Source organism: Phalacrocorax aristotelis, chromosome 2 (assembly GCF_949628215.1).
Source record: "Phalacrocorax aristotelis chromosome 2, bGulAri2.1, whole genome shotgun sequence".
NCBI lineage: Eukaryota > Metazoa > Chordata > Aves > Suliformes > Phalacrocoracidae > Phalacrocorax > Phalacrocorax aristotelis.
The window spans coordinates 82,140,357-82,152,582 of NC_134277.1; positions in this window are offsets into that span (position 1 = coordinate 82,140,357).

The following is a 12,226-nucleotide window of genomic DNA, read 5'->3' on the forward strand; positions in this document are numbered from 1 at the left end:
ATAACATCTCCTCAATGTCCTACTTAACATAATGTGAAGTACTGATATTTTAGTCGATTTATTAACTTTATTTTCAGTACTACTTGAACAGATTGTAATTTTAAAAAAATTGATTTAAAAATTTGAAATATATATAATTGTTTAAATTAACTAAACTCATCTCAGTTCACATGATCTAACATGACCATTTCCTGTTGTAGACACGGCCTCAGTGAGCTAGCTACAGGTTATAAGTCTAGGTCTATGATTTTTGTCATGAATCTAGGCATGAAATAGCAAGAAGAATATCATTCATATGTAAACTTACTTGCAAAGGAAATTTCAGGCCCAGATTTTGAGCATTTTATGCCTAACTGGGAAAAAAATATACATACTACTGCTGGTGTCTCTAATATCTGTAATGGTAATGTAAAGAAAGTAATGTTCTCATTTATTTTTAAAACATGACATGAGCACTCATAACTAATAAAAATATATTCCAAGGAATCATTATAGGAAATTTTTTTGCCCTTAAATATTTATCCTCTTCAGTTGTACTGTCAATATCAGTTCCAAAGAAGGAATTTTTGTGCTCCAGTCATCTGATCATATATGTCAAGCTCATTCTGAAGAAATAAAGCTGATGTATTTGCTGGCTTTTTCAGAATAAAAAGATGGACAAATATTTACAAATTCTACCTGGTAATTGCTGCATCCCGGAATCATTCAGTAATCATATTTTCTTGTAAGAATATGTCAAATTTTTAAAACTAAGTAAAATTCTAAGTTAGCATATATCTGGTTCCATCAGACATATTAAATAACCCCATAATTGACATAAATGTTATTAATTTTTTCATCTGGTTGAGTTAAAATATTAAACAATTAATTAAACATAATTTAAATACACAAAGTGAATAATTGATAACACTGAGAAGCTATTGTTTATACTTATATTTTTCACCAGCGATTCCTTGAGAAGCAAGTATTTTAGACAGTATCACTTCAAAAGCCCTTTATTATAATATACAGGGTTTGACATTCCTGCTAGTTTAATCTCTGACTCCTTAATATTTTAGAAGTTTCTAATGGCATTAATGAAGTTACTAATGGGACAGCTGTTTATTCCTCTCAAAACTGCAGTTATATTGAGTGCAGATGAATTTAATGGTATTCAGAGAAATGCCTAGGCTCACTTTGGGATGTGGCAAGCAATAATAGCCTCCATCTATACACAGTAAGACCCTATGTCTAACCAAACGCACATTCAAGGGGTAGTAAAAAGTAAAAAATAAAATGACTGAGTAAAGAAAAATGAGCACTGTTATCAAAATAATAAATCAATTTTACTGGACATTTTGGTTTAATTCCAATATAATTACACATAGTGGTATGGGGTATTTTTTATGCTCATTAGTCTATACACATGTGTTTACATATATAAGAAATTTATGTGCCAGAAAAAAAGTACATCTGTAAAACAAAGGAGAATTAAGAAAATGGAAACACAAGTATACTATAGATGGAAATCATCACAATCAAAATGTAAATGCCAGAAAGGTTTGGAAAGAGAAAGACATAGGAGAACTATTGAGGGAATTAAAAAGGAGGCAATGAAGGAAGAAAGTATGTGTGGCATTTGCTGTAGTCTGTATCATCTGATAAGCTTGTAAGGTAAAATCCTAGCTTGACTAGAATTAAGGCAATGCTCCCTCTCTTAACAGAATTACAACTCCACCCCTTGTGCTTGCATTCTTTATTATATACTGTCATTCAGACATGTCATGACAAAATTAACCACTGGTATAATTCAAGTGAAGAAAAGGAACTATGTATGGTACGCATTTTCTTCTGACCTTCGCTAGTTCCTTACAACAGGAATATAGTTCTTCAATATTACAAAACCGTATTAAAACGGATCTCCTATTCATTGGTGAAATAGCAATGAAAGAAGGCTAAGACAATTTTACAGGCTTTTCTTCCTTGAATGACTAACCTGTTCACACTTCAGACTTACAAAATATGAGTAGGATTATTAAATCAAGAAAACATTAACATTCATGTATTCTATCTTCCAAGAAAAAATGTCCTGCCGAATAATTAATTAGATTATAAACCGAATACCCTTTGAGATTGGTACTCAGATGAAAGTGACCGTATTGCTGAAAATAAAGATTGAGAATAAGTGGGAGCAAAAGTGTGACATATACAAGAAAGGACTAAAACTGACTTTTAATGAGAGGGAAGTTAATAGCTCATTATCGAAACAATGCAGGAGGGACTGAGTTTCAGTATAACTATTGTATGAGGCAAAAGAGGTGAATAAATTGGAGCTGTCAGTAGGTGAGTGTAACAGAACAGCAGTTAATATTATGAAGTAAAATTTAGGTTTAAATTCAGGTAGTAAAAAATAGCAAGAGGAAGTTACAATTATTTGGAAGATTTATCTTTGCCCATCATAGTAAAACTTTATAGAAGGTCGTATCCATGCTCTCCAAAAGCACTGCTATTAAGATCAAGGTAAAGCTTTACTTTTTGTCATTTTGAATGGCTGATCATTATAAGCAGAGATTTCTAAGCACCAGGATTCCATTTCTTACTTTCTTTCACATACAGCTGTGGAAACTAATTTTCTGAAAATATTAATTACTTTGGTACTCTGATAAGGAGGTTAACCCTGTGGCACATTCAAGTTATAGTTAATCATCTGTATTTTGTCTGCTTGTTTATTTTTTAAAGTAATGAATACAGCACTTTTTAAAAGCAATGTTTATTACACTATACATGTGCAATCTTTGTCTATGAAATATTGCCCAAGAGAGTCTCTTCAAAAGTCAGCATTTGACAGTTGGCCACAAAATTTACTCAGAAATATTGTAATGACTGCTGGTCAGAAAGCTGACCAGAATTTTCTTTCAAAACTTTTATTTGATGTAAAAAATGCATTTTTCATAAAGTATACCTTCTCTGTTTCTGATATGTGCTAAAAATTACTGTGTGGGGGCAGTCATTTGAGAGAGATGTAATTTGCTGAACCAGATTTATTAGGGCAATTTATAGCACTTATAAAAATGAGAGCCATTTCATTTACATTTTTCAAAAAGGATTTATAAAATTAATGCTAATTTTCAAACCTGAGTATTGGCCTATTTCTGACAGAACTGTCTTTAAAAAGGTACGTGCAATCTACCTCTAAACTAACCCGTTTATTTCTACACCAATACAACTCCTTCCTTAAAATACAGAATAAAAGACAAAATGAAAATGAAGTTGTTCTTTCTTTGAGGTAGTTAAATTACTGAGACCAAGGTATTTGAAGTCGCCCTCTCTTTTTTCTTTAATTAGTGAAAGCAACAAAACTGCACAAAGATTGTTAAAATAAGCATAACTCCTATATTGACTCATAATATATGGGTTTGTCTATATCATTGTGATTTACTTATCTTCAGTATCTTCCTTAACCTTAACTGCTGGTTGTACTGCTGTTTTGTACCTATTTCTCTCACACCTTTTCAATGTACAAATTAATGCAGTAATGTTCGAATATTCCGGGGGGGTGGGGTAACAACTCTTTTTACCTTAAATTCTTTTATTTTGATAGACAGGTGTTAAAATCCATCACGTTTGTCACTTCTTTTTTCAAATGGAATAGATAGCACTCTGGAGTATCGTGCAGAATAACTTGCTTCTAAAAATGCTATGAAAGATCCGCATGAGAACTATTAATAAGGTGCAGAGCTTCTTTAATGTCTCAAATGTAAGGAAGGTAATTGAAAAAACAGGTAATCGTGGGATTTTTAATCAAATGTAATGTATTTACCTCTGCTAGTCTGTCAAAGTACTCGCATTTTACTAGCAATTTATTCTGAGAAGAATTATTTCACTGAACATTTTATTACGTACAAATTCAACATGCTGTAGGTGAAGTAAGAAGTCTTGGCTGCTGTGGAGCTATTTTATTACCTTCCTGATTGTCTCGGGTTCCAAAATGTGATGTTCTCTGTAATAAGAATCCTGCCTATAGACAGAACATCCTTTATTATTGTCGGAGGTGGGTTTGGGTTTTTTTTCAGTTTTCAAAAAAATCAGCAGCTTTTGAACATCTTTGAAACTACATCCTGTAACTAATAGCAGTATAAATATGCCTAACTGAACTACATAATGTCACCAAATAAATATTGACTTTTATTTGATTTTAAAAATAGAACACAATGATGTTACAAAGGCTGGTGATGATGATAATGGCTCTAAAGCAAGGTCATATCTGGGCTACGGGGGGACAGAAGCCTCTGAATCTTTGAGAGGCTTAATGGGAAGAAATTGCAGCATAAAACACCTCTGATTAAAGTAAAGCTAATGAGATAAAAATTAAAGCCCTGATTCATCATTACAGAATCACAGAATCACAGGCTGGAAGGGACTGCAGGGATCATCTAGTCCAACCTTTCTAGGAAGAGCACAGTCTAGACAAGATGGCCCAGCACCCTGTCCAGATGACTCTTAAAGGTGTCCAACGTGGCTGAGTCAACCACTTCCCTGGGGAGATTATTCCAATGGGTGACTGTCCTCACTGTGAAAAATTTCCCTCTAACATCCAATCAGAATCTCCCCAAGAGCAACTTGTGTCCATTCCCCCTTGTCCTCTCCATGTCACTCCTTGTATAAAGGGAGTCTCCATCTTCTTTGTAGCTACCCCTTAAGTACTGGTACATGGTGATGGGATCCCCTCTGAGCCTCCTTTTCTCAAGGCTGAACACATCCAGCTCTCCCAGCCTATCCTTGTATGACAGCTTCCCAGTCCTTTGATCATCTTGGTGGCCCTTCTCTGGACCCCTTCCAGCCTGTCCACATCCTTTTTGCATAGCGGGGACCAGAACTGCACACAGTACTCCAGGTGGGGCCTGACAAGCGCTGAGTAGAGTGGGGTGATGACTTCTTTCTCTCTGCTGGTGATGCCCTTTTTGATGCAACCCAGCATCCTGTTGGCCTTCCTGGCCGCAGCAGCACACTGTTGGCTCATGTTGAGCTTCCTGCCCACCAGGACCTCCAGGTCCCTTTCGACAGAGCTGCCCTCCAGCCAGGTGGATCCCAGTCTGTGCTGCACTCCCGGATTATGTTTTCCCAGGTGCAAGACCTTACACTTCTCCTTGTTGAACTTCATGAGGTTCTTGCTGGCCCACTCTTCCAGCCTATCCAGACCTTCCTGCAGAGCAGCTCTCCCTTCTGGAGTGTCTACTTCCCCACTCAACTTGGTGTCATCTGCAAACTTCATCAGGCTACACTTGATGCCGTTATCCAGATCACTTATGAAGATATTGAATAACATTGGACCCAATATCGATCCCTGGGGGACTCCACTAGTGACTGGTTGCCAGTTTGAGAAAGAGCTATTTACCACCACCTTTTAGGTGTGGCCTGTCAGCCAGTTCCCCACCCACTGCACAGACCACTTGTCTAGGCTATAACGCATTAATTTCTCCAGGAGGAGACTGTGGGGGACCAAATCAAAGGCCTGGGAGAAGTCCAGGTAAACAATATCTACCGCCTGCCCCATGTTAACCGGACAAGTCACTTTGTCATAGAAGGCCACCAGGTTTGTCAAGCATGACCTGCCTTTAGTGAAGCCATGTTGGCTTTTCCCAGTCACGTGCTGCATTTGAGTTGTGATGGCCCCCAGGAGGATCCGTTCCATAACTTTCCCAGGGATTGAAGTAAGGCTGATGGGCCTATAGTTACCCGGATCCTCCCTCAAGCACTTCTTGTAGATAGGGGTAACACTTGCCTTCCTCCAGTCGTCTGGGACATCCCCTGTTGTCCACAACTTCTTGAAGATTATGGAGAGCAGCCTTGCGATGATGTCAGCCAGCTCTCTCAACACCCTCGGGTGGATGTTGTTCACTCCAGTTTTTCATCAGCGTATCCTGGTGAAGTCAATTGACTAAAGTTGATATATGTGATTTCCGTTAGTTTAGAAAAGTTTGTTAAATGGTGTATTCCTCTTTTCCAGTGCAGAGAAAATCCAGTTATTTTTCTACTTCTGCAAGCCTTATTAAAGCCTGTTAGGATTTTGCCAATAACTTAAGAGCTTGCAAGTTTTAATCCAGTGTTTAAAATGAAGCAGTCTTTGAACATTTTCTGACTAGCAGTTTTTAGCTGTGCTGGTTTTGTCTGGGAAGAAGTTAGTTTTCTTCATAGTATATAGAATGGGCCTATGTTTTGGATTTGTGCTGAAAACAATGTTGATAAAACAGGGATGTTTTTCATTATTGCTGAGCAGTGCTTACACAGTGTTGAGGCCTTTTCTGCTTCTTACCCCACCCCACCAGTGGGGTGAGGGTGCAGAGGAGGTTGTGAGGGGACACAGCTGGGACAGCTGACCCCAACTGACCAAAGGGATATTCCATACCATATGGCGTCATGCTGAGCATATAAAGCTGGGGGGAAGAAAAAGGGAGGGGGATGACATTTGGAGTTATGTCATTTGTCTTCCCAAGTAACGGTTAGGCATGATGGAGCTCTGCTTTCCTGGAGATGGCTGAACACCTGCCTGCCCATGGGAAGTAGTGAATGAATCCCTTGTTTTGCTTTGCTTGTGTGTGCGGCTTTTGCTTTACTTATGTTGCGTTAACAGGTGAAGAAATTTGGCAGAAAATAAGACTCCTTGTGATCCAGCTGGTCCTTGGATGTCAGAGGGGCTGGGGGTGCCTGGGCTTAGATTCTGAGTGATACCCGATTCAGCACTGGTAGTCCTCAAGGGATTCAATAACAGGATGATCGCTGTTAGTCTAGTTGTGCCCAATAACTCTTCACGGCCAGATTCACTGACAATGAAATACAGGTGCCTGTTAGTCTGTGAGAGATGCACTAACAGTACAGGTTATCGAAGCAACAGATATACAGGTTCTTACCAGATTTCTGGTGGTAAATGCACTGTCTGCAAAGCAAATGCAAATATAAAGCGCTAAAATACAAAACACAAAACAACAAGCTTGTTCTCTAAATTGTTGGAGGGATCACTTGGTATAACCAAGTGTTTGAGTCTTACCCAGTAGGTATCCCTATGGGGGAGGAGAGAGGTTCAGCTCGTCAACTGATCCCAGTAGTCTGCAGTGGTATCTTCCCTAACATCCCTCTCTCTTGGGGTCACTTTTATACTATTATATATTTAGGTGGAGCTTGAGTGACTCTAGTCATACATACTTTTGTTATTAATTGGTGTTGAAGTTCCTCACTTCGATTTAAAGATATAGACTAAGAGAAATTCAGAGCACACGCTCACTGAGAGGTGGTCATACCTTGGAGGTGGGTAACTTTGGGATGGAGGCATGTGTTTTAGTGTTATAATGAGGTTATAATGAGCAAAGTTCACCCACAGGGCACAATGTTACTGCGCTGGTCTGGCATGTTTCCATGGTTCTATCCAGCCCCCAGCCCTGCTGCGATTTATGGACAAGTTTGGCCACGAAGCCTTCGCTTCACTCCCTCCTCCAGTTATCTCCCTTCGATTAGGACACCGAGCTTCCCCAGTGTTGCTAACATCTAAGAGTGCAGGTGGTGTGGCTTCAGGGGACAATCACTGAACTGATTTCCATTATGCCAGCCGCATTCCACTCTGAAAGGTAACTTTCATGAAATGTGGATATAACTTTAGCCTCAATAATTTCAACCTCGATAATCTCACCCCCAGTAATCATTCCACAATTTATTAAACTATCTTTATCTCAACCTCAATGAAGTTTCTCACATTCATTCTTCTGATTCTTTCCCCCATCCCACAGGGAGAAGGGGAGGGATGAGCAAGCAGCTGTGTGGTGTTTAACTGCCTGCCGGGTTAAAGCACAACAATTACTTTACAGCACTTGTAATGTTCAGAGGTACCTAAACAGATGAGTGCAAGTAGTCCTGGTCTTAGTCCTATGCTCTGAACCAACTGTCTATGAACAGCATCAGTTCTTAAAGCTATCTAGCCCAGTTAGCACAGTAACAAAGCTGAAAAGGGTTGTTTATGGTCTCAGGTTTGGCACCATGGTAATGTAGTTTGATATCTAGCAGACCACAGCTGGCTGAAAGTCCCTTTCCAAGTAACAGGCCTTTTTTGCTACAAGTTAATGTTTTGGTCTGAAGAGAATAATATCAATTAAGAAGAACAGTTTCCTCTCATTATTGTGTTTCCCTTAATTTTTTTCTTTCTTCATAGAGATATTTATGTATTTTATAATTATACATGAAAAATGTTGTTCGAAGAGTACTAGATTAACTATTCAAAAGCTAATTCTTGCTAATAATCAAAATAACTCAAAAACTAATAACTTGTTATCCATCTACCTCCATGATAGATGCAGGAAAAGGGCAAATTATGGGACAAACTACATGATCATACACTATTTTTTCTTGAATTGCAGACATCCAGCTTACTGAATTAAACAGAGGTTAAATAGAAATAATAGGATTCATTACAGACTGTAATAATGTATGTAATACTTTTTGTAATAAATAAGCACAAAAGAATTAAAGGGAGGTTGTACATTCTGTGTTTACTGGGACATAAGCACATAAGAGTAATCATATCAGCTCAGTCCAGATGTCCAACAAGCCCTAAATCCTATTTTGAAGCATAGGCAATAAATAGATGTTTAGGAAAGAGCATTAGGACAAAGAAATTATACAGTGACACTGTTCCAGCCACCAGTGATTTTCAGCTTAAGAACTCCTTAGCCAGAGCTGCAATCTATGTGTAAATAATAATTGATTTTTTAAAATTATCATATGGATTTATCTAATTGTTTTTGCAGTTCTTCAGTATTCATAACTCATGGTAGGGAGTTTCATGGCTTAATTAGATCCTCTGTGAAGAATCACATCCTTCAATGTGTTTTGAATGTCACTTCTTTGATTCATGTAATATCCTCTGGTATATTAGAGGTGGAAAATAAGTCACTCACAGTTCTCACACTTTTCTAGACCGCTGTCTCTTCCTACCTTAGTCATCCTTCATTTTTCTAAATGACAGCACTCTATCCACTCCACAAATATCAGCTGTTTCATACCAGTGATCATCATTGTTACTTTCATTGAGTATATCCCAGTTTTAGTATATTCTTTTTGAGATGGAAGCACCAAAACTGCAAGAGGTGTTCAAGATGAAAGTTGATGCACAGTTGTAGGATGCCATTGTTTTATCTTTTGTCCTCTATTCCTTCGTGGATGATGTCTAACATTCTCTTACCTTCTGCCCAAGGTTTCCTTTCTGAGCAGCAATCACCAGCTCAGAGCCATTCTCATTTTGGAAGTATGGCATTTCACATCTATTTATGTTAAAATGCTATGCCATTTTATTACAGAATTTTCCATATTATGAGATCCCTTTGCAAATGTGTTGTGTTTGGGTAACATCTTTACTACCTTGAATTCAGTACTGTCAGCAAGCATTATTATCTCAGTAATTCTAGTAGTTCCAGACTATACCTACTGATGTGCTTAGTACAGACTTTTGACTTAATGGTTTGGAGTCTCACGAAGCTGCCTAGAATCTTTTCTAATAATTGACAACACATCAGCTGCCTTCCAGTAGAACAACACTGGGAGATTTCAAGAGAAATTTCATATGAAGCCAGTATTTCAGCTACTTTGTCTTTTGGGAGTTTTTGCTGATTATCTTCTGATCCTCATGATTTATTACAGTTCTCGCTAGCTTCCATTGAATATCCTTTATCAGCAAGTTTTTAATTTAAGACAGGACTTCCCATGGGTCACCTGTGTTCTGACATGAGTACTTCCCTTTTCGCTCCTCTTATACTGTAAAAACATTTCTTATTATTTCTCAGACTTTTTTGGAAGTTGGTCTTCCATTTTATTTTTCTTGGTTATCTTTTCTGTATTCTTTATATGGACCCAACTTAAGCTTTAGGATGAGTGCTTAAAGTAACATAGAAACATTACAGTAGTATTTATCAAATGTACTTGGTTATTCTTACTTCTCTGTTTTCCCTTTTCTCTTATCCCAAAATCTTCTGTGGCCAACTGGCTTTCCTTACCCTCACCATTTCTCAAAACCCTGCTCAGACTCCCAGGTCTAGCCTGCTGCTTTTAGGCACCTAGTCTTCTCCAGAAAGGCTCAGATCCTCTACTATAACTCTTGGTCATAGTTTTACCCCACCAAACATTATATGAGGATTTGTCTGCTGCTCTGTGAGCTGATTTTCATCATCCATGCATTCAAATCTGTCTGACAAAAAATAAAAAGTTACAGTGAGGTGAATTTGTAAGTAATTGGAAATGGGATCATTTCATGGTATCTGTTGGCCAACAATAGAAGGTGAAACCAACTTGCTTATAAAAGGTAATATTGCTTAAGGGGAAGCATAAGTAGATTAAATTAAAAAATATCTCATTGATAGTTATGAAGAGCCGTTAGATCCATTATGTAAGCACACTAATAAGTGTTTTACAAGCTGGCTAGTTTCCTTAATTGTGAAATGGAGCTTTAAGTGAAAGAGACTGTCTTTCATGGGGGGGGGAGGGGGGTGTCGAAGAAAAAAAACACCTTATATTATTTGAAATCACATTACAGTTTTCTGGATTGCTTGCAAATTTTGTAAGTCTAACGATCATATTGTGAAGTATGAGTGCATCTTTTTTATTACTGGCTAAATGTAAATCTAGGGATTTTCTTACTGGCAGAGATATCTGTTTTGACTTTGAAATTTGTCTTACAGAAATATTTCATTATATTTCTGTCAGTAAACTTTCTTCACTGGAATAATTCCGGAAAGTGATCAAAATGGGGATCACACAGTTGTGTTATTAAAAAAAGACCACTGTTTACCTAGATGCATGTAAGATATCCTTTGTTTACACTTCTTTCTTCATTCCTTAATGCGTACATAGCTACAAAGGAAAAAACAGCTGCCAGAATCAAAACCTGGAACACCTATGATAGTGCCTTACCAGCAGACCTCAAAGCTAGCAAAAGCCTGTTTTGAGTAATAAAATCCAAATTAAGAGACCATTATGGACAAATTAATATCTAATGTTAATTATAAAGTCTGGTATTAGGAATATTTAGGAGTTTTGAGTTGCACTATCATGCTTACATGTTTATGTTGTTACTTGTATTTGAATTGTATACATGAGATATAAGTGAAGATATTAATTTATTTCTTACCTTTACCTGTTGATAGCATATTTGTTAAACCTTTCCTTTGGCAGAATGGATCATAAATCTTTTGAGGATTTCTTGTTATATGAAATTTAGCTAACAATTTTGCTTCTTTTTTTCATAATTATTAGAGTCTTACATTGGAGTTATTGCTGTACCAGTTCTCAAAGACTCAGAATTTTGTTGGTGACCTGTAATGACCTCCTAGCTGAGTCTGCTTATGCATCAGAAAGGAGTGTTTACTTTATGGACTATTGATGGAGTTTACTTTATGGACTAAGTACAGCCCTTGTGCAGCTACTTACAAGAGGAAAATCTGTATTACTCATAGAGCTAAAATAAACACGGAAAGTCATAAAATACCTAGCACCTTTTATAGAAGGAACAGGAAGGAAGAAATTATAAGGACAGCAGCGATATTTTTGGTTTTGACATATTTATATTAATGTATTTGACTTGGCTAAGGAAAAGATTGTTTAAACTTCAAACTCAATCTCAGTTCTTTATAAATGAGTTTAACATTATGTGACATTAAGAAAGAAGCTGATACAGGGAGTTGCATTCCTGCACTGGGCCAGTGAGTGAGAGGTGAGGACAAACGGAAATAGAAGAGGACCTCCAGTGCCCAATCTACCATCACTGACGGATTAGATTGTCTATTTTGGTAAAGATACACAGCCTCTCTGCAGTTAAGTAGTTGAAGTATGATACAGTTACTTGCTCCAATATCTACTGTCACTGCTCATTAAGCACTTTAGCTGTTAAACATGTAGTACATATGTATTTATGTATAGTTATTTATTAAATGCAGAACCAATTTTTTTTTCCACTGGAGCATATATTTCAACAGCCAGCATATCTTAATCTATTATTACTAATATTTGTCTCTACTAGATTCCACATATATAACAAAATCAGATCTCTTTTTTTTTTCCAATTAATCATTTATATGGAGAGCAGCTCCTGTCCGTTTTATCTAAGTTGACTTATTTAAGGGAAATCTGCAGCTTGTCATATTTAGTTAATACTTTATTATGGTAGATTATTATTCAAATTATCTGCAGACACATTAAGCCAGGTGTTGGTCAC